The 24,184-nt window shown below is 38.5% G+C and overlaps 1 pseudogene; it reads right to left on the bottom strand.

The window, feature by feature from the left end:
* Positions 1 to 15,732: 15,732 nt before the first annotated feature.
* Positions 15,733 to 18,066, bottom strand: LOC144370422 (arf-GAP domain and FG repeat-containing protein 1 pseudogene; annotated as a pseudogene).
* Positions 18,067 to 24,184: the final 6,118 nt, after the last annotated feature.

Below are 24,184 nucleotides of genomic sequence, written 5' to 3'. Positions count from 1 at the left end.
CCTAAATTCAGTACTTACAATGATTTTAAACCCTGTCCTTTCAACTTCTTTTGTATTATTATAACAAATAAATGCCACACCACGACAATCTTTTTTCTAGTTCTAGAAGCCAATAACATTAACGTGAAGCTTAGCAGATTGTCTCACTCAAAAACTAAGAGACTAAAATTATCCCTGTGGAAGAAGAAGAGGGTGGATTTAGGAAAAGGCACTTTCTTATGCCCAGTTTTTCTCATCTACAAAAGGGAGTCACCAAGGATCCTCCTCCCTTCCTCCTGGGCTTTAAATTTGTGTGTACTCAGAGCATGTTCAATAAATGCCAGCTGCTGTCGGTGTATTACTGCTCCTTTTGTCCTTTTTCTCCCAAGCCCAGCCCTATGAGGATGTATTGAATTCTGCCTGAGCCTTGAGAAATTATTTGTTGTAGCACTAATGGTCATTTCTCTGTCCTTGGAAAATACCCAATTATTGGATTGGATCTACGTCTTGAGTGTCCCTGGCACTGACTGGGAATATGCTTAAACTGTGGCATCTGGCCTCCTCCTTGGGCTGCTTTGTCGCGACCCCCCTTGCCCACAAGGAAGACGCGACTCAGGAATCTTCTTTCAGCAGTTTATTCAGGCCCTTGATATTCTTCTAATAATTCTTCTACTCTCTCTCGGATGCCCCTCCCAGCCTTAATAAAGCACCGCGAACCCCAATGCAAAGCTGCCACGTGTACCCTTCTCACAGGGTGCTAGAAAATGACACGCCAACTTTCTCTGATAAGGAGCTGGGAACACGCCAATTCTCTTTGATATGGAGTTGTCCTTCACAGACCACAACGGAGCCAGCGCCATCATGTAATGGCGACCACAGTCCGCAGGAACGGCTCACCACAGCTCCCCCTTTTTGTTTCACTAAGACAATACAGGCGAGAGTAGAGGTCCTATCCCACTGTGCAAAAGTGGCTGCATAGTATGGGCCAGCCCCAGGGGGCGCCTTCCCCAGATCTGACACCATATCAGCCGACGCCTTTTTTCGTGGGGCGGGGCGGAGACACGTCAAAACCGCATGCAATAGGACATGCTCCCCTTGAGGTCCCTCTTCTCAATGGATCACTCAAGTGCAGTGCCTTGCCTCGCATCCTGTATCGTGTCGATGGTGAGTAAGAGGGAATAGCTGAGGTTGAACTGTGGCCATGCAGAAGTACAACTACAAACAAGTTGGCAGCACCCTGAAAGAAAGGCACGGACTTTAAAGTGATAGATAAAGACCAGTGTGGAAACCCTTCTGCGTGCAATGGCAACAAGACCCGCAGAGTGCAAGGGCTTTCCAGCACTAAGAGAAAGACAAAAGAGGGACATGTCGTACCCAGTGCAATGTTATAATAACTTGGGGTGCAACGACCATGTCAAAGGCACTAGTGTAGAAACCCATCTGCGTGCAATGGTAGCAAGACCGGCAGAGTGCAAGGGCTTTCTGACACTAAGAGAATAATGAGGAAAGACATGTCAATCCCAGTGCAATGTTATAATAACTTGGGGTGCAATGACCATGTCAAAAGTTTAGTGCTTAAGATGCGCAAGCCAGACCTGTGGCGAGTTGCCAGTTTCTAAAGCAGCAAGAGCTTGTATGATCATAGCCTTATCTTGAGCACTATGAGCCTTAAGGCGACAGAGAAACCACAAACAGAGGAACATACCAAAACAACACAGTGCACCAAAAATGCCTACTCCCACCCACTCTTTAAAAAAGGAAAAAGCAGAAGATATCCAATTGGTGAATTGACCCAGAGTCACGGGATCGACACGGGTACTATTCAAGACAGCTATCTGGGTTAGTTGAGACTGGATCATGTCTTCCGCTTCCATGGACCAATTTCCGGCCAGATATCCACCAATGATGTGGGAAGCATTCCTGGAATCATTAAATCTGACAGAAGTTATACATAAATGTGCACGTTGGTCAATGCAGCCTAAAAGTACTAGGTCAGCCAATTCTTCTACCTGAGCTTGAAGAAAATCTATTCTCTGGTTGGTAGCTAAAATCCCTGACAAAATATGTTGATTAATCGCATTTTACGATTCAAGTATAGTGGACGTTTGTTGAACAACTTGATTAATAGTGGCAGCAGTTTGTACTTGACTGGCCATGGCTACTCCGGCCGTAACTGCTGCAGCAGCAGATGCCGCCACGGCTGTCATTATAGCTGCCGTGATTCCAAAATCTCTGCGGACTCTAAGTAGCTCTACAATAGGAAATTTATCTGGATCCGCAGTGACTGGGATTGGGACAAAAGTTGGAATTTTCATAATTACTGCTACAGTCCAAGAACCATTCCAACACTCAGATAAGAAACAGGTAATAATAGAACAATCCAGCATCCCCGATGAGGTGTGATTAGCTAAAAGGAACAGGAACGGGGATTGGATACAGACCATTGCAGGAGGCAATGTGGCATAATGTAACAGAGAGTTGAACGAAACAGATGTAAGCCTATTACCTCGTTCACTCTCCTTAGTAGTGCCAGAAACATTAGCCAGCCAACTTTTGGCTCCTAGTAATTGAGCCAATGCGGAAATATCAGCTGAAGCCCCCTTCTCATTGGAAATGAGCCATTGAAACCAGGACCAACCTGTTCCTGTAGAGGAGTTGGCATTGTTGTTAAAGTTATAAACATATCTCTTCAGAGGGGGGGAAAAGGAGAAACCTTTAGCAACTTGATGTTTCTCCCAAGAATGATCTTGACAAGGTGTAAATGTTGGGGGAAAACCAAAATTAGGGGTACAGTAAGGAGAGGCCTTGAAATGAGTGCCATTGCAAGTACTATTAGAAGAAGGAGGCATTGGGATTAATACCGCGGAGATAATAGCTAAAGTAGTTATGTTTAAAACAGAGCTAGTTGCGGGGGTCCCTGAGCCTGATTGCTTCCCTGAAACTACTTGGCTCAATACAGCACTGAGAATACTCCCTGAGACTCGACTGGACCGCAATGGGTCCTCCCAGTTAGTCAAATTTTTGGTCTTAAGGCTAATACAATTAGTGTTCCCAAGACTGAAACAAAAAACTCCTGTGAGATTAACTTGAGACTGATTAAAAATATTTTCCATGTCCCCTCTAGGAGAGGTACAAGGAGCAGACATCTCACATGAGGTAGAAAAAAGAGTGGGGAGGACACTAGAATTACTATGAACTGGCATTGGCATTGGCCATGCCTGTGCCACTGCCCACCACTGCATTGGTGCCATCTGTACTGTTGGCACCAGCATCAGAGCCAGAGCACTCATCAGAATGAAGCTCCTCATCATGGGACTGTTGTGGCACCTCCTGCTGCTGGTTAGTAGATCTCGAGACTCTTCTTGTCAGGCGTTCAGGGATCCACAGCGGCTCCGTGCGATCCTGGGGAAAAACACATACAGATCCTCGTGCCCATGTCAGCACGGGGTCAGGGCCGTTCCATTGGCCCGTAAGAACATCCTTCCACTTAACATAGCCAGTCACAGAGGGCTGAGGGGACACATGTCTATCGGCCGCAGAGCGGCCATGAATATCCAAATTCAAAAAAATTAATGGTAAAAAGAGCTAAGGACAGGCGTTCTTTAGGAGTGTGGTCAACTCCTATTCCCCCTTTTTGTTTTTCTAAGGTTTCTTTTAAGGTGCGGTGGGCACGTTCAACAATGCCTTGCCTTTGAGGATTGTAAGACAACCCATGAGCAAGTTGTACTCCCATAGTAGAACAAAAAGATGTAAACTGTCTGCCCGTATAAGCAGGTCCATTATCAGTCTTAAGGGATGCGGGTGCACCACATGCTGCCCATGCCTCTAAGCAATGAGTAATAACATTACGTGCCTTTTCTCCCAATAAAGCAGAAGCATGAATAATTCCAGAGTATGTGTCAATAGAAACATGTACATATTTGAGGTTACCAAAGTCAGGCACGTGAGTTACATCCATTTGCCAGACAACCAATGGCTTCAATCCTCGTGGGTTTACACCATAAGTAGGAGGATGAAGAAATGTGACACAATGGGGACATTGTAATACTATCTGACGAGCATCTGCTCTGGAGATGGAAAAACGTCTACGCAGTGTCATAGCATTGACATGAAAGTTGTGATGAAACAATTTAGCTTCTTCTAAGGAGGAGGCCAAGCATACCAACTGGCTTCTAGTTGCCGAGTCAGCACAGGCATTACCCTGTGATAACGGGCCAGGAAGAGAGGTGTGAGCCCAAATGTGCATTGGATAGAAAGGGGCAGTACGGCTACTGATAAGCTGTTGAAGCTGATTAAAGTAAGCAGACACAGTATGGGTGTCACTAATAGCTCCTACAGCCTCCAGAATTTTGAGCGCCTGCACCACATAGATGGAGTCCGAAATGAGATTGAAAGGAAAAGAACACTGTTTAAAAACTTCAATGACAATTTGTAGTTCTACCCATTGTGGATTTCCAGGAGCAAATTGATGCTGGACAGGGGGAGAGTCATTAATCACATAAGCTCCCATTCCAGACTTAGAGCCATCAGTAAAAATATTAACAGCCCCCGGAATTGGAGTGGGCGAAGTTACTCTAGGGAAAATGATAGGATGCTCTTTAACAAAATGGAGTAATGGATGAGAAGGGTAATGATTATCAATATCCCCTTGAAACGAGCAACATAGAATGGCCCAGTTGTCTAGAGTAGCACACAAAACATTAGTTTGAGCTTTAGAATAGGGTATGATAAGAGAAGAAGGTGCTTGTCCAAAAAATTGAATGCTCTGTTGAATCCCTCTAAGTGCTAATGCTGCAACAGCATCAGGATAGTATTCTAAAGATTTTCCTGGGGATACATGTGGGTGGATCCATAGTAAAGGCCCATCTTGCCACAGTACTCCAGTAGGCTGCCGCATAGTGGCAAGCACACATAACTGGAAAGGTCTATCACTCTGGAGCCTGCATAGAGTAGCATGTTGTATAGCTTCTTCTACTTTTATAAGGGCCGCTCTGGCCTCTTTAGTGAGGGTACGAGGGGAAGTAAGATCTGGATCACCCTTAAGAATAGCATACAAAGGCTGGAGCACGATATTAGGAATATGTAAATAACCTCTTATCCAATTAATATCTCCCAACAGTTTTTGAAAATCATTTAAAGTTTGGAGATCTTGAGTTCTTATAGTAACTTTTTGTGGTTTTAACATGTCATATTTAATCGTCGCTCCCAAATACTGAATAGAATCCCCTGTTTGAACCTTCTCAGGTGCAATATGTAATCCATACTGAGCTAACAACTTCACCAGGTCTTTATAGGCCTCATAAACTGACTGTTCTAATTTGGCTGCCAATAATACATCATCCATATAATGAATAATCTTGATGGAAGGACATTGTTGTCTGAGAGGTGCGAGTGCCTTCCCTACATACATCTGACAAATCGTAGGACTGTTAGACATTCCCTGTGGTAAAACAACCCACTCAAACCTTTGATCTGGTTCCTCGTGATTACACGAGGGAAGGGTGAAGGCAAAACGCTGTGAGTCTTTAGGATGTAAAGGAATAGAAAAGAAACAGTAGCAAATCTCCCTTGTCTCAAAAGCATTTTTTTTTTGTCCCAATGGGGGTGTCCTGCTGCATGATTTTGGGTGGCCTGCTCTGCTGCGCCCTCTAGCACAAATGCTCTCCAGTCCAAATATTTGCCTGGGGAGACGCAAGCCCGAACGAGGCTAGCCCAATCAGAGGGAGTCATGCAGTATCTGGACAGATTCTCCACCTGAGTTAGTGTAAAAGCGGCATCGACTCCATAAGTGCGCACAGACTCTGCCAGGGTCTTTACAATTTTGAAATCCAAAAGCTCATGAAATCTTCCCCTATTATCATCCTGAAAAACTGGATAAGCAAGACCCATCTCAGCGTTAACAGCTCTCCATGTTTGGGCGTGGAAACTTCGTCCCGAAACACCCCCGCCATACGGAGGTGGATCGGGAGGCCGCCCGTTCTTGAGCCCTTGCTTATCTCGGTTTCCTGTACCTAAACTCCCTAACTGCTGGGACAGCGTTCTTATCTCCTCCTCCTCAGCATCTTCTGCCTCTGACCCACTTTCGCATGGGGGCGTGCGCAGCACACTGAGATCTGGATACAGTCTCCTCCCGTTCTCCATGCCCCACACACTCCCCTCTTCCTGAGACACTTCACTCTCTGTTGTTTCTGATTTTTCTTCATGCAATTGTTCTAAAACCTCTTGCCCTTTAACAAGCGCTTCTTGGGATCTGCCATCCGTAAGGCAACTACGGACCATCTTCCAGAGGGGTATCACCCCGCCCTCTAGCATGCCCTGCTCACGAGCAAAGTCAAGGTCTTTGCCTAATTTATCCCAGCTGGGTGTAGTGAGGCTGCCTGAAAGTGCAAACCACGGTGCAGCTGTATCTACCCTCTGTAAAAATTTCTCTAAGGTACTGCGTTTCACCGCCAGTCCCTTGGAACGTAAAAGGCCATCTAAGGCCAGAAGAAGTGGACTTGAAGTCACAGCACCCATGACGCAACACAAGAAAACACAGAAATCGAAAGTGAAAGTACACAAAAACAAAATGAAAATACACAGAAAGAGAACAAAAATTCAGAGTGCAATTGCTATAAGATGTAGCGCCCTCTCTTTACAGAGGAGCTTCCCGCTTTTTAACAGCGGGTCCCACGTTACCTGGGACTTACCGGTGCACCTACCTGACTGCTGAAAGTTCTGGTTCCTGGGTGTTTCTTTGTTTCTTTTCTCCCGGGTCTCGGCACCACTTGTCGCGACCCCCCTTGCCCACAAGGAAGACGCGACTCAGGAATCTTCTTTCTTCAGTTTATTCAGGCCCTTGATATTCTTCTAATAATTCTTCTACTCTCTCTCGGATGCCCCTCCCAGCCTTAATAAAGCACCACGAACCCCAATGCAAAGCTGCCACGTGTACCCTTCTCACAGGGTGCTAGAAAATGACACGCCAACTTTCTCTGATAAGGAGCTGGGAACACGCCAACTCTCTTTGATATGGAGTTGTCCTTCACAGACCACAACGGAGCCAGCGCCATCATGTAATGGCGACCACAGTCCGCAGGAACGGCTCACCACACTGCTTAATGAGCATTCATCTGTTCAGTTGTAACAACTGCCCCCTCTGTTCCAAGTTCTTCTCGTTAATGAACACATGCATCAAAATGGTAGGGGAAATTGTAGCTAAATCCAATTGGTATTTAATTGGCTTAGCACCCTGTGATTGGGTAACATGACTGCATTTGAGAAAAGTAAGTAGATGTTTTGTTTTGTTTGGATTTGCTTGCTTTTTATTTGTATGCAGAAATACCACCTTGTTCAGGAAAAGCACAGAGAGTGAATGCCATTAGTGGGCATGTGTGCCTGTGGAGGAGGACTGAGGAAAGTGCTCAGCAGGAAGGGTCTCTGGTTTCCATGGAAACAAATATAGCAACCTGACCATCTTATTTGGATCTATACTTTTAAGGAATTTCATTCTTAACTGGGCTCCAAAATTCCCTGAGAGAGAAGTACAGAATTAATTTATGTACATTAAAGGCTTTTCTATTTCTCCAAAGATCAAAGCTAACTGAGCAGAGCAGAAGTAAAGATTAAGTATTTGGTGAAGCATACTTTGGCAAAGTATGAATCTACCATTCTATTGGGAACAATAATTTCTTATTGTATAAAAAGCCAGAGTGAAGAGTGGAGTGAAATACTGAACTTTAGAAATTGAGATCATCTGCCAATATTTCACCCTCTTGATCTGCTTTCCCTCCCTCCACTTCCCTCCCAACCTTTAACGAGCATCATCCCTCACATTGTATTATTGAGCACATAACTTTCATCTGATCTTGTCATCGTTTTCCTCTAGTTGAGTAAATTACTTATCATTCTTTTATTTTTCATGTTTCATCCCATTTCATCATATATTTAATGAGATTTAATATATATATATATATATATATATATATATATATACATTTATATATATTTCAAATACCTAGGCATGGTGGCACAAGTCTGTAATCTCAAGAGACTTGGGAAGGTGAGAATCACAAATTCAAAGCCAGCCTCAGCAACTAATCAGGGCCCTAAGCAACTTAGGGAGAACCTATCTCAAAATAAAAAGAACTGGGATGTTGCTCAGTGACTAAGTGCCTCTGGGTTCAATCCCTGAAATATATATATATATATATATATATATATATATATATATATATATATATATATATATATATGCACATTATCAAATAACTGCAAAAATTAATGAAAAGAATAAAAGGAGAAGTAAACATATCATCTTATACCCCCTACACTTAACTTCATTTTCTAGAGCTACTAAAGTCAAACGTCTCTTTTAGCAATTTTTGATATCTAGCAATTTCTATTACTTCTACAATTATTGGTTGATTTTAAGCTTTAAAAAATCTTATAAATCTGTAAGTATACATGCATACCATTTTTCTAGAATTGTGATTACACTAAAATCCCATGTAATCCCTTGCCATTACAGTTTACCATACAAAGGAAAATTCTTCAAGGACTAAAGATGAAGTAAATCCTCTTCAAATTTCTGCTAAGTTCATTCACTCAATTATACTGAAAAAGGCAGGATATAAGAGTAGTTAAACCCTGGGTCAGCTCTGAGCTCTGACTCCTGTCAGCTCAGAGAATTTGCTGTCTACTTAGACTCTCTGTGCCTTAACTGAGGAAGGTATAAGGACCCATTTTGATTGATCTAAGATGAGCTGGATCTGCGTACTCAAGGCATTTAGCTTCAGGAGGCCTTTGCTCAAGTGACTAACTGCTGCTTCTGAGTCACCGCCACTTGAAAGTGTTACTCCTATCCTCTGTAATCTTCTTTTGAGAATTCCTTGGATTTTTTCTTTCAATAGTTTTTGGTTTTATAAATTTTTGCTTTTGGAATAGAATCACATTTTACTTTTGGTAAAAATTTCTTTGGTTAAGAAAGAAAATAATTTTCCCTAAAATTTTGAAGATTTTGTTAAAAAATTTCTTCCTAATATTGGATATTCTTTTTTTTTTCTTTAGTGCTGAGAATTGAACCCAGAGCTTTATACATGTGAGGCAAGCACTATACGAACTGAGCTATATCCAGCCCACATTAGATATTCTGATGAAATTTTAATTCTGTCCAATTCTCATTCCTCTATAAGAACTTATTTTTAAATGATTTTCCTCCACTGGTGTATGGATATTTTCAAATGGTTTTAATTCTGAATATTTATGCTCTTAGTTTTATGATGAGGATTTACAAACAAATCAGGGGGATCTTTCATTTATATATTGGCAAATCTTTGGATGGTGAAAGTCTGGAGAGAATTTTTTTATATGAGTTGACTATTTAAATTTTTTTTAAAGATAAGGCTCTCTTTTTTTTGAACTTTTTAATATTTATTTTTTAGTTTTCGGCAGACACAACATCTTTGTTTGTATGTGGTGCTGAGGGTTGAACCCAGGCCGCATGCATGCCAGGCGAGCGCGCTACCACTTGAGCCACATCCCCAGCCCTAAAAATTTTTATAGTATTATATTAATAAAATATTTATAATTTTTTCTCAAGCAATTTCATGATTGCAGAAATTCTTGAAATGATGATATTATAAAAGAATGTTCTACTTATAAATTTTTAATCAGTTTCATTTAGTTCTACATAGTTAATTCCTATTTGACCAGATGTTAGATCAAATATCTCATTTCATGGAAACAAGCAAAGTGCCTATCAACTGATGACTGGAGAAGAAAATGTGGTACAGATACACAATGGACTATTGTTCAGCCGTAAGAATGAAATCCTGTCATCTGTGACAGCATGGATCTACCGGGAGATCATCATGTTAAGTGAAGTAAGCCAAACACAGAAAGACAAGAACTTCATAATGTGATCCATATGTGGAGTCGATCTCAGAAAAGATGGGAGTACAGTAGTAGTTAGTGGTGAGAGAGTAGGGGGGAGAGATGGGGCAAGGTTGATCATTAGGTACTAAGCTACAGATAGACAGGACCAAGAAGTCCTGAGGTTCTACTGTACACCAGGATGACAGTAGATAATGACAATGTACATTACAGAAAGCTAGAAGAAAATATTTTGGATGTTTTTAATCATAAAGAAATGATAAATGAGAAGATAGATATATTTAATCTGAAAAATTGGTTTTAAATATTGCATACCATATACATGTATCAAAACATCACATTACCCTATTATTATTTATAATTGTTTATATTTTATGTAATAGTTAAAATTAACTAATAAACTACAAAAAAATAATAAATCATAAAACAAATTTCTCATTTCACAGAGTGATCCACTTCATGATAACTTGGGAAAACTGGCTCAATCTCCGGGAAAAGCTGCAGAAGTGTTTGCTCAGAGCAATTCTACCAGCTTATTCTGGGGAGCCTGAACCTCTGAGTGCACTTCATGAAATATCATTAATCAGCCTGGAAACAACCATCTCTGTGAAAGTTATGATTCTTCTGATATTGTTCCCAAGAGGTTCAATATCTTACATGTGACTTGTCTCCTAGGATTTGGGCAAATGAAAAGGAAAACTGTTGATGATAAGACTGAATGATTCTGGTTAGTTTATTATAGTAACTAACAATTTGATTACTGAGAATTGAATAAATTCAATAAATAAATGTGAACTTAATCCTATCCAGAGGCAGCTTAATTATTTCAAGATTATTTACTGCAATGTTGGCCTGATGGTAAACACATATTATAGATAGAAATAGCACTGGTGCATCTCTGAGTTTCTCCCTTCCATACTAATGACACATCACATCCAGAGTATTAGCAAAATATTAATCAGCCTGGAAACAACCATCTCTGTGAAAGTTATGATTCTTCTGATATTGTTCCCAAGAGGTTCAATATCTTACATGTGACTTGTCTCCTAGGATTTGGGCAAATGAAAAGGAAAACTGTTGATGATAAGACTGAATGATTCTGGTTAGTTTATTATAGTAACTAACAATTTGATTACTGAGAATTGAATAAATTCAATAAATAAATGTGAACTTAATCCTATCCAGAGGCAGCTTAATTATTTCAAGATTATTTACTGCAATGTTGGCCTGATGGTAAACACATATCATAGATAGAAATAGCACTGGTGCATCTCTGAGTTTCTCCCTTCCATACTAATGACACATCACATCCAGAGTATTAGCAAAATATTAAGCAAAGATACTTTTTTGTTTATAACCACAGTACAATCCCCACAATTAAGTAATTTTTATTAATACTTTGCCACTATATAATGCTCCAAACCCATTCAAGTTTTGCCAATGAAAAGATCAAGTTTAAAATCATAATCTGTCCTATTTTTATCACTTGATTAAGGTATATTTCTGCCAGATTTCTCCAGTGAATTTTATACATAATAAATATTTTGGGAAGAGGTACTTTAACAACCTATAAATACTCTCCTCTTCATGAATACAGCTTTAATTTTTTTTATTTGTCATAAATTCATGGCTTCCTATTTTAATCAAAATGTTATCTTTAATTATTTTTGATCCATGAATTATCTTCATTTGATCAGTTAACATCATTTTGAGCTGTTTTCTGTGTCCCTTTGACATTTTTGCCAATCATTTTAAAGCACTCTTTTACTTTCTGGCACAAGATTTTTCCAAGCTCATTTAACACATTTTTTCAATAAGCTCTGGAATTAATCAACCCTCGAAGGAGCTCTAGTTCTATTCACTGGAGCATGGTACTTAGGTCACAACATCTAGGTGTTTTGTGTGTGCATTTCTATGTATAGGTATATATGTATGCATGTATAAAACGTATGTGCACATTTTAACCTATATTTATTTTGACACTGAGAGATGCACTAAAAAACATGAGCTCATACTAACATCTTTAATTCCTAATATTATATGTTCCATTCTAGTCTCCTTTCTTTCCAGATTTTTAACTCTCTTCTTTCAGTACAAGAAATGTGTCTCCAATTTTCCTTAATATATTTGATATCTCCTTATATATAAACAACCTTTGCCAGGCATACATCTGTAATCGCAACTACTCTGAAAGTTGAACCAAGAAGATGGCAAGCAATTTAATAAGGTCCTGTCTCAAGTTTTTGGTAATCTGTTAAAACAGAGCATCCCTGGGTTCAATCTCTGGCAACACACACACACACACATACACACACACACACACACACACACACACAGCTCTGTACCTTATATAAACAATCTTCAGTGGCCAACAAAACCTCCTGACCTTCCTCAGATGCTGCCACTTCACATCTCCTAAGCTCTGACACCTCCTGGAGGGCAAGTGTCAACCTGCCATCATCTGAGCATCCTTCTTATCCTCTTTGGGTTCCAATCCCCTCCTGGCTTGGCATTGGTCCCACCTGATGCCCCCATTGTAGGTTCCCCCTCCCTCTCTCAGGCTGATTAAAAGCTTTTCTAAGCCAATACCTCACCCCACCAGTGCCTACCTCCCTCTTTTGCTCAAGTTTCCATTCCCCTTACTAGGTCACTGCCTCCCATGCCCCCACAATCATCCCACCTCAATCTGCTTAGCTCCAGACATCCCAGACTATTTCTGTTACAGGACAGGCTCTTACCATGCACAGGTTCCTACATCCTATGCTGGGTAACCTTGGAGTACAGATGCCCTCCTCTTCTGGCATAGGCTCTCACATCCACTTTGGTGGATTTAGATTACCCTGCTGGGCCTAATTTAATTGCCTAGGTCTTTAAAACCAGAGAGTCTTTCCCAGCTGAGATCAGAGTCAGTGAGATATAACTACAGGACAGTGGATCAGAGACATGCAACATTGCAGGTTTTCAAGTGAAGGAAGGGGTCACAAAGAATGTGGATGGTTTTTAGAAGTGGGAAAAGAAAAGGAAATAGGTTTTTCTCTGAAAGCATCAGAAAGGGATGTGGAACACAGTCCTATCAACACTTTGATGCGAGACCTGTGTTGGACTTTATCCCCCAGAGCTTTAACATAATAAATTCATGAAGTTTTAAGCCACCAAGTTTTGGACAATCTATTAAGCATCAACAGGAAATTAGAATGGGAAGAAAATCAAGGATTATGAAAGCAAATTTTTGTTATTGTGGAAAAGCAGACATAACACACAGTGAACCATTTTAACTAGTGTTAAGTGTAGAGTCTAGTGGCAGGAAGTATACTCACATTCTTGTGCTGTCATTACCACCATCTATCTCCAGAGCCTTTCATCTTTCCAAACTCAAACTCTACCTGTGGAAGAGTAACTCCCATCCCCACAGCCCCTGATAACCATCCCACATTCTTTCTCTGTGAATCTGAGTGCTCTGGGTATCCCATATAAGAGAAATATACAATACCTGTCCTTCAGCATCTGGTTTATTTCACTCAGCATGGTTTCTTCATAGTTCATGTCATTCCCATTACTTTTTGAATCTGAATAATATTCCATCATATGTATATACCACATTTTGTTTACGTATTCATCTGTTCATAAAAATTGCTGTTGTGTTCATATTTTAGCTGTTGTCATGATGTTGCTTTGAATATAAGTATACAAATATCTGTCAGACTGCCTGCTTTCACTTATTTGGGGATTATACTCAGAAATGGAATTATTGGATCTTATGGTAAACTTTGTTAATTTTTCTTGAAGAAATACCATACTGTTTTTTGCAATGACAGTACCTTAAATTTATTTATTAGACTATCAAATATATTTTATTTGAGGGAATAAACCAAATAAGCTAGAGGTTTGTAATAGAATATTGATTATCTGACCCAACTACCTGTTAATTACCCTAAGATTGTTTTATTCACATTACACTTCTTTTGATAAGGGTTTTCCTCCTGGAATTTGATTCCTAAGCACTATGCTTATGTTGTCATTTCTTGGTGTTGTAGGTCTGTTAATCCATTGATTTCTTTGTATGAAAAATACAGAATATTTTTAATAAATTTCCTTAAGTAGTATCAATGCATAGACACAATGCCCCTATGCTTTCTGTGTAGATGTATCACACTTATTGTTAACTCTAGGTGTAATATTTTATTAATACCATTTAAATATTATCCATAGCTAAGCTTTGCAATATTATATGATTGTGTTTCCTTTATTGTAGAAATTCTTCCACTCCCTATCATTCTCCCTTCTCTTTGACCTATGTTTATACTACCATCTACCACCAATTCAGTCTCAACTTCCTTGAAAGAATTATAAATTTCCTGGCGATTTAAGCAAACACACCAAAAGTTCCTTCATTTTTTTACCCACCTCCTACCAACACATCCACTCCTTCTCATGGGGTTTTCTGTCCACCTGATCCAACCAGGGCATGCATTTGTAGAGGAACATGTGATCATCCTCCTGGAATCTCTTTCTACCAGTCTTCTAGAAAATTCTTTTTCTTTCCCCTTTAATAGCATTTCTGTTTCCTCAATTCTGTGTCTTTCGTATTTCTTGGCTTACTTACAGTTGTAGTGCAGGACAATCTCGAGAAGCTCCTTAGAAAGCGTACATGAGAGGCAGATTTTTTTGAGAACTAAAATATTTTTTAAAAAATCTTTATTACCCTATCACATTGTTTTGACTGGGTATAATTTCCCATGGAATACTAAAGATTCTTCATCATTGTCTTATTCCTTCTAATACTGCTGGTGAAATTCCAAATGGTGTTCAGATTCTGAGATTATTATTATTATTATTTTGCTTTTAAAATTTTTAAAATCATTTTAAGATAAAACTTTTCATATATATTTCATATCTATGTATGTAATTTCACCTTTTCTTGGTGACACAGCGTTATAACAACAGATAATTATCAGAAAATGATATATTGATGTTCTCTAGGCTGGGCTGCCTGCCCCTCACTAAATAGTCCTGAACAGTGTATGCTGTTCAGTTTCTTTACCTTCTTCCTTTCAAGCCATCACTTCTGAACTACTAATATGCTATGAGCTAGGAAATCAAATAATCAAAATTATTAAAATCTCACACAAAAACAAATGCATAAGCTCTAACATATAGATTTTATGACTTAGATAAGTTGTTCAGACACATATTTTAAAAATTACTCCAAGTTTCTTGGTTGTGTTCCATTTTGATGAGACTCTGGATGAATGAAGCATTACTATATATAAATATTAAAACAAGTTCATTTGAATATTAACAAAAAGATATAACTAAACTTAGTATCACTGCCTTTTTAAACAAAGTATTCCAAAACTTTAAGGTAACATTGGGTTCCAGCTTTTTTCCCCAAAAATGAACATAAACACATGTCCTATCAATAATATCAATTTGTCCAGAAAAGGGGGTGAGGGACAACTGAGGTGCAATCATGTCACACTTAATGCATGTTTACTTTCAATACTTTCAAATGCAATTAAAATTTAAAAAATCAATAGTTAAAATAGGCCTTTTGCAGTCTTGAGAAATTCCAAATCTTTTAAAAAATTTTGTAAATAACACATACATGCAAATTCTTTATATACAAATTTCACAAAATAAGGAAGTTGCAAAGAAAGTAGAAGTATTACGGTGAATCTGACAAGCTACATTTAAATGCTTTACCACTGACATATTCCTGAATATAGCAATCCTAGTAGTTTTAATAAATTTTCTACATGGCCTTTTAATAAAAAGTTAGTCACTAGAAGTCTTTAAGAATTCAAGATGTTCTCAATTCACTACTCATATTTAAGGCCACTTTGGTAAAGGCATTGCAGCAAGAACACAAAAACAATAGCATATTTTCTAATATTTATTTTTTCACCTGCAAACTGTAGCAAAACATGATCAGCTTTATTATGCAGACAGGTATCCCTCTACATTTTTAAAGAATTTAGGCATGTATCAATAGAAGAGCTCTTTAGAAAGGAAAAATTCAAGAACGAATAAAACCTTCCAATTTTGACTTTGTAACTTTCCAGTAGCAATGGTTAAAATGATTTAGGTCATTCATTCCAAGATATATGACAGCACCTTAAAAGTGGCTGATCTATTTCCCCAGTAACATTTCTCACACAACAATGTGTTAAGGTTACAAATACTGATATGCACAAATAGCTAATTACTAAGAAAAATATGTACAGTACTGCAGCATAATGAATGTGGTATCTGCAATAACTTAATATTAGCCAATTTTTAATATACATGATACCACTACCTTTTTCTGCCAATTCACAGGTTAAAGTTGTTACTGGAGCCCTCTGTTTTGCACATATTACCTGGTGTTTAATACACAATGCAGGCTTTTTAAAGACTTCTCTTGTGTTTAAAGCTAAGATCAGTGAAACAAGACAACAGTGCAAGAGGCAGAGAGATGTAATGTGACCACATAAAAGTTCATTTCAGTAAAGTGTCTATATAAGGCTATAAGAAAGGATTGGTTGATGAGCTTCCTGTTGGAAATTGTCCTGATGGTGCACCAGTCATAAAAGGATTACTAGATACTCCAGCAGCTGCAACTTGACCAAAAGCAGTTACCACTGGCTTTGTTTGTCCAAATGCTGCAAAACCTGCACCATTGGGTTGTTGAGAAAAAGCTGTTTGTTGAGGGAAAGCTGCTTGGGCTGGGAAGGCGGGCTGCTGAAAACTGCCACTAAAGCTGGTGGGAAGACTATAGGGAGCAGGAGTGCCAAATCCTGCAGGCATACTCATGGATGTAGTGCCAAAGGTTGCCGCTGTTGCTCCTCTGGCATTTGTCTGAAATGGATTTGTAGAAGATGCCACAGAAGGACCAGCAGCAGCAACAAATGGATTTGTGGAATGTGTAGCTCCAAATGGAGCAGGCACTCTAGAAGAAGCAGGTTGTGTCTGTGCAGAAGCACCCACTGGCACTGTTCCAAAAATGTTGCTGCTAGCATTACTTGTGGAAGTATATGCATTACTGGAAGTGGCAGCAGAACTAAAAACACTGTCTAATTCTGCCAGGGCTGCATACTTGTCTGACGATGCACTTGAATGACTGGGAACTGAAACCACAGAACCAACAGGAGCTTTCCCTGTGGTCCCAAAACCACTCCCTTGATCACCACCTTGCCCAGCACTGAAGATATTATCAAAATTAGCAAGTGCTGCATATTTGTCTGCTGTCTGTAAACCAGCTTTGTTTGCTGAAACTTTACTAATAGCTGATGCTGTCTGATGACTCTGGGAAGCATTGAAGTTTCCAAAATCAGCACTGGAGGATTTGGGGAAGTTATCAAAATGAGCAAAATTAGCATTTACTGATCCAGCACTTCCACCTGTAGTTTGGGGTTGGAAAGGAGAGTGACTTCCTGTGGGGAAACCTCCAAAATTACTCCAACCACTAGACTGTCCAAATGTATCAAAGTTTGCAAAATATGCATTTGCAGAATTCTGAGCTGCATGACTGTTGAAATATGCAAAGTTAGCAAAATTGGCTGTGGCTGTTGACTGAGGAGCTGGAGCAGCAAAAATGTCTGAGCCAAGATCACTCAAAAGATCAAACTGCTTCTTTTCTTGCTGTTGTCCTTGAGAGCGACCTTCTACTGGGGACTGAGTAGGTGTGCCCTTATTTAAGTGCAGTGCTGGTGCAGAATCTCCTAAAAGAGATTTCAGTGGTTTGACCTCAGGTGTGCTGCTTGTGCTTCTGGCAGAGGAACCTGAAATAGATGCATGAACTGAAGCCACCACTTTGGCTTGTTCTGGTGGGACATACCATCTTTTCTTTTCATACTTTTCTTGTAAAAACTCTTTCACTTTTGTGGATCCCTGAAGTCTGGAATTGCTGAAGATCTATCATCAAATAATCCTAGCAAGATCTGTTTACAGACTTCATTTCCATGTTTTTGCAGGAATTCAATTTCCTGTTGTGTAAATGTTGTCATGGAGATAGACTTCACCCTGTGCGGTGGATTTAGCCCTCGCAGGCTGCCGGAACAGGAGCCCACCGTCATGTTCACGTAGGTGGGGCCGCACTGGTCTCAGTCGAAGCACTTTCGGTTGTGCGGGAGGCCGGTCATGTCCCGCAGCATCTTCAGGTGCTTCTCCTCCTGCTTCCGCTTCGCGCTGGCCGCCATGGCCGCGGCACCGAAGGAGGAGGCCGGCAGGGCCGGGAGCCGGGCGGCGCTGCGCCAGGGGCCCGCAGTCCCACGGGCCGCCCTAGCCGCGGCCGCAGCCCTCCGTCAGCGCGCGCCGCCCGCGCCGGACCCGGCGGCCGCAGCGCTGCTCTGCTCCACTGGGCTCCCCGCGGCGTGGATGCTGCGGAGCGCGCGCTGACGGGCCACACCAACCGGCCGGGCCGGGCCAACCACCGCCGCCGCCACCTTCCCGACTTCTCCTCTGAGATTATTTTTCAAAGAGAATTATTTATTCTGTGTGTGTGCGTGCACACATGCACATGCACCTGTGTATCATGAGCCTTTCAATTCTCAGATTTATTATTAGATTTTTTTCTTTGATAATTTCCCCTCATTTTTTTCCTCTCTTCTATCTATAACTCTTATTATGTGATTGTGAACTTTCTGGATTGAAACACAGGTTATTTGTATATTCTACCTTGCGGGTCTGAGAGACATTAATAACTTTACTTTCCAATGTCTTTATTAAATTTTTCATTTCTGCTGTTGGAGTTTTTATTTCAATAAGTTTTTTTTTATTTCCTTTTTAATACACTGAGTTTTTTTCCCCCCATGGATGCATTTCCTTTTCAAAATCTTTAGAGGATATAGTGTTTGTATTTATTACTGTTGCTTCTACTCTAAGAGCAGTGATATAACATAATTTTATTTTATTCCCTGCAGTTCCCCATTCCCACTCTCCATGAAGTTTCAGTATTTTTTTCCCCTTTGGCCTCTTCTCCTTTGTCTTCATCAATCTTACTGAAGTGAGAAAAGAACGTGCTTTCCATTTACCTACCCTCTTTAACTTAAAGGCAGAAGCTATGGTAGCTTGAACTTTTCCTCCCCAAATCTGTGAACTTTCTGTTCAACTTGTGTTCAGATTTTACCGGTATGTGTCTACACATAAATAACTTTCCTCATACTTGATGAAGGTAGGTGGTCAGGAGGGAACTTTTGATTTGAACACTTTTTATTCGTCAGCTCAGGAGGAATGCTCCTGCATTGTGAAGATTTCTTGTTTGTATGCTGTTTTTCTCATTTTCTTTGAGTCTTCGTTCTCCTATAGCTCTCATTCAGTGGATTTCTAACATCTTGGTTATATCTTGCATAGTGATTTACCTTTCTTTCACATTTTCTATTTTTTCTTAAACCTAAAAGATTTCCTTTAAACTTAATTCTCATATCACTAAATTAATACTTAATTTATAAAGTATAAGGAATATATGCATATTATGAAGAAATTTGAAAAAATTCTAAAAGGTACAGATATTAAATTAAATCTGTAATCACATTATATAGTTGAAACTTTAAAATGGTTTTATTAATAAGCATTCATGAATTTTATTGATTTATTAAAGAATAGGATCATTCAAATGATCTAATGATTTTTTACTTAGTAATATCACACTGTCATTTTTCTCATAAATATATTGTTATTTATATTGCAACTTTTAATGGCCACACAGCATGTATTTTCTTAGATGAATCGTAATTATTTTTCATTTCCTGTAAAGAAGTATTAACATTATTTCATTTTTTTATCATGAGTATTTGATAATGTACACACAGATCATTGTTTTAGGGTTTTCTAAATATTCTGCTAAAATTCTTATGACATGTACTTCCAGATCACCCCTCAGAAATGTTAGACCAGTGCTTTTTTTCCTCCATAACTTTTTTGATTTCTTCAATCAAAGGAGGAGGGAGACAATACATTCTAGTTTCAATTTGAATTTTAATAACTATGAGGCTTGGCACTCTTTTGGAATATTTATGTCATCTATATTTCTTCTATTCTGAATTATTTATGTTACTTGCTCATTTTCATTCATTTTAAAAAATTATTTCATTAATAAACCCAGATATCTTCTTTGTAGCCATAAAATCATATATACATATATATAGGCATATAGGTATATATAAATTATTTATATATGTGTATATATGTGTGTGTGTGTGTATGTATATATTACACATTACACAAGTGTTTTTTTCTCATATATATGCTCCTTTCTCAGTTCAGGGTATTAATGATCTGACATATGCCCTCCCACAGTCTTATTCAAGCATACGTGCATTTGATATTTAGGTGAACATGTCCATTCTTACCAGAATGGGCTACTGTTATACACATGGTTATGCAATTTATTTCATTTTTAATTAAAACTTTCAAGCATATAAATCAGTAAAATAAACATCATAAAGACTCCATCTACTGCAATTTTGAAATGTTTTATGTTTTCATGAAACAACACTAAAGACGTAGTTGGTTTCAGACCTAGTCCTATCAACCAGAAAGCTGCTGTCACAGATCTGGTGTAAATCCTGCCTGCTCAAGTTCCTATTACTTTACATACATGTCAAGACTTAAGTACATGCACATATGCACACATAAATACATATCCTAAACATGTGGGTTCTTTTGTCTTTTTAATGCTAAATTATACTTTAACTTGATATTTTTAAGATTTACTCATGTTCAAACACTCAGTTTAGCTCCATATAGCTTTCAATTATTCATTCACCTGTTGATTGAAACTTAGATTGCTAGAAGATTTTACTATTATCAACAAAGCAGCAGTGTACATCATTCCATATGTCTGTCTGCACATATGTGCAAATGTTATAGATTTTGTTCCTAGAGATGAAATTGTTGGATCATAGCATATGAGAAGCTATTGTTTTACTAGATAATGTTAAGTTAATATCATAAGCAGTTCCCTTTTTTTTTCCTAACTAGTAGTTTCTCCTATTCATATTAAATGTTGTAATTGTTATATTGTAATAGCTTTTTTTTCTGTTTGCTGGACATGAAATGATACTTATTCTTTATATGGAGATATATATATATATATATATAGAGAGAGAGAGAGATAGATATAGATGCCTTGTATAATACAAAGAAAACAAAATGCTATTTATATTAACTGATGTGCCTTATTTTTATGATTTACATATTTATTATAAGATTTATTTAATAAAATGTGTTTGAAGAGATTCAGACATCTATTCTCCAAGATGATTTTCATTGCATCCTTATTGGAATTATGTATCAATTCTCTTCTTAATATTTGCCAGTCTGATGGCTAAAACAAAGTAGAATTTCATTGGATTCTTTAGTATGCATTCCTCTGCACATTAGTGAATCTAAACATTTTTACACATTTATCAGCTATTTCACTTTTATCTTCTATGAATTGCCTAGTCATGTTTTTTTCCTGCTATCATATGGGTTGCTTGACTTTATTTGATGCAATTATAGGGATTTATTTTATTACTAGTACATACCCACCTTGATATCTTGGAAATTATATCATATTTCTGTCTACTCCAAGTATGTCCTTCCCATTTCCAAAAATATTTTGGGCATTAAATATGTCTATATGTCTTGGGTCTTTTCCTTTTTATTGGTTCTTTTTAGTTATAGCATCAGGAATCATTTTGACATAATTATAAAGGCATGGGCTATACTTTGCTTTAATTCAGTTCCTAGTACCTACCCTTTCCTTCCCACTGCCCTCCCCCTGTTTCCTTCCATCTACTCTACTGGTAATTCTGATTTACTTTTGTGGCATTAAATATGTCTATAAATTGTTCTCAATGGCTGGGTCTCCCCCTTCTCTGTCTATGGGGAAACAGGAAAGGGACACTTTCCCTTAAAGACTCTGTCCTTACTCACGCACCATGCCTAGGTGCCTCAGATGTGAGCAGTTATCAGCACAAAAGATTGAACCTAGGAGACAGGATCCCCAGAGCCCTTAAAATGGTTCAAGAATATCTGAGTGGGGCAGAACCTAAAGAAATTTTATTTCATGTAAATCAGCACCTTTCCATTTGACTTCAAGACCAGCATCCTGTTTTCTCTCTACAGTTCTTCTATAGAGGTTTATGTTAGTGAACACAAGAAAATATAATACTCTGACTTCAATGTGGTCCATACATATATATATATATATAAATAAACATACACACATATTAGAAAATTGTCAACATAATTATAGACACATATGCTGTAACATTAAAAAAATAGTCTATCCACTTTACTATTTTTTTTAAAAAATGGCAATTTCTAAAAGGCATACAAATAGTTTAAGCAGTTTTTAATAATATTGTGTCATCCTTTATGCCTTGTATGATGTTGGTTCATTTAGTTGTCTATGAAAAATTAATTTAAGATGAAGTAATAAAAATGCTGAAGATAATGGTATATTTTAGATCATTTAACCAGTGCTGAGCTATAAAGGATATGTACTAAAATATTCACTAGACTAGGCATCCCCAAATGTTGACAGGCTAGAAAAATATTCCAAGTTATTAAGGTGAAACATGGGAGAAACCTACAAAATACCTGACTGATGGCAAGAGAGACAACAAAGACTTTGGGCATGCTTCTAAAGTCTATAGTCTTAATGTAGAAGCTACACTTAGCTTCCACTTTGGGTATGTTTTTCAGTTAACCAAAAAAAAAAAAAGGTATATAGTTCTTGAAAAAAAATACTATCCAAAATAATTGTCGACCTAGAACCCTTTCTCTAGCTCAAATGTCATTTAACTGCTCGGCGCCTGGCATGCATGTGGCCTGGGTTCGATCCTCAGCACCACATACAAACAAAGATGTTGTGTCCGCCAATAACTAAAAAATAAATATTAAAAATTCTCTTCCTCTCTCTCTCTCTCTCTCTTTAAAAAAAAGAGAGAGAGAGAATGAGGGATCCAATACATGATTTCACTTCCCATTTTACCTATGTTTGCTTGAGGTGGGTTTTTATAAACTACAAGTAAAAATAAAATCCAATTTATACCATTGTCTTACTTAGTCTCCTCAACTTCTTCTGACCAGTAATTTCCAAACAATATTATTTTATTGTCAAATAGATTATCAAAATTTTCTAACAACCCTAATGTAAATAAACCAGAATGGGAAAAAATAAAAAGAACACCCTAGTATTGCAGGGAAAGATGGAACATGGACCACACAGATGGTGACAAAACTATGCTTTCAGCACCACTATACAGTGACTGGAAAAAGTCTACATTAGTCTCTTATGGTTTTCTTCTTCTAGGAACATTGAATTTGTCAACACCTGTCTTGAGAGTCTCCTGTTACACTGGGAGTCCAGTACCACAACAGCTAAACAGGGCCTTAATGGGAAATGAACGGGACTGGTGTGGTGGGTCCCAGTGTGCCTTTCACAGGATATTTCTTTTACCTGGAGGATGATCTGATGCATAGCTGTCAGACCTCTGAACACAGTCCCTCACAAAAGCACTAGTTTCTACTGGCCGATGCTTTTGTGGCCCTATATGATCATCATTCATCTGGCACTGACATCCAGCTTCAATATCCCCCTTGGTGCCCTGAGGAAAACTTGACCTGGGATAGTCCCTGGTTTTTCAGATGGGAAGCACAAATTCAATACACCACCACAACAGGAAATAAGGTCAAAGATATTTTACTTCCAATTTCTGAGATAGGAGGGTACCATGAATTGGGAGGCAGTCCTCCATCTGCAGGTCATGTCTGGCAGGAAGAAAAACAGGAAGAAAAAATGTCATTTATGATATACATCTTGGATTACTGTATATCATCCAGGATTATTCTTGATACTTAATTTTGATTTCATCTATTATTATAAAAATTCTTTAGTCATACCTTTGTGTTTAATTAGTGCCAAGGTTTATCCCAGCCTTTAAATACAATTGCCTCATTCTTGAGTTCTTTTGTCTAAATTTATTCCTAAGTTACAGAAGATATGGTTAAATATTTTTCTCCAAAGAAAAACAAATAAATAGATGTAATATAGTTTCTGGTCATGTTCATATCACAATTCTTTCTTTTCCTTTCACATGAACTGTAACTGATTTATTTTCTGATGTTCAGGTTTGTAAGAGTAAGGCCCGGGTATCTTTGTTCCTTTATCCTTACTTTTTGTTTACATGACTGGAAACTCGAGTTTAACAGTTACCTTTCAAATTTTAGAGGCTGGGGCGCTGAGTAAGGAACTAGGTCTTCAAATTTCACAGTCCCTAAAACTTCTCAGTCCCTCTGAATTCCTGGTCTGCACCGTCCTTGCTGGGATCTTACATCACCGGGCCAAGGGTAGAGCTGAAGG

Source organism: Ictidomys tridecemlineatus, chromosome 14 (genome assembly GCF_052094955.1).
Source record: "Ictidomys tridecemlineatus isolate mIctTri1 chromosome 14, mIctTri1.hap1, whole genome shotgun sequence".
Lineage (NCBI taxonomy): Eukaryota > Metazoa > Chordata > Mammalia > Rodentia > Sciuridae > Ictidomys > Ictidomys tridecemlineatus.
Note: the sequence above shows the minus strand (reverse complement) of the source record. Positions and strands in the feature narration are given on the sequence as shown.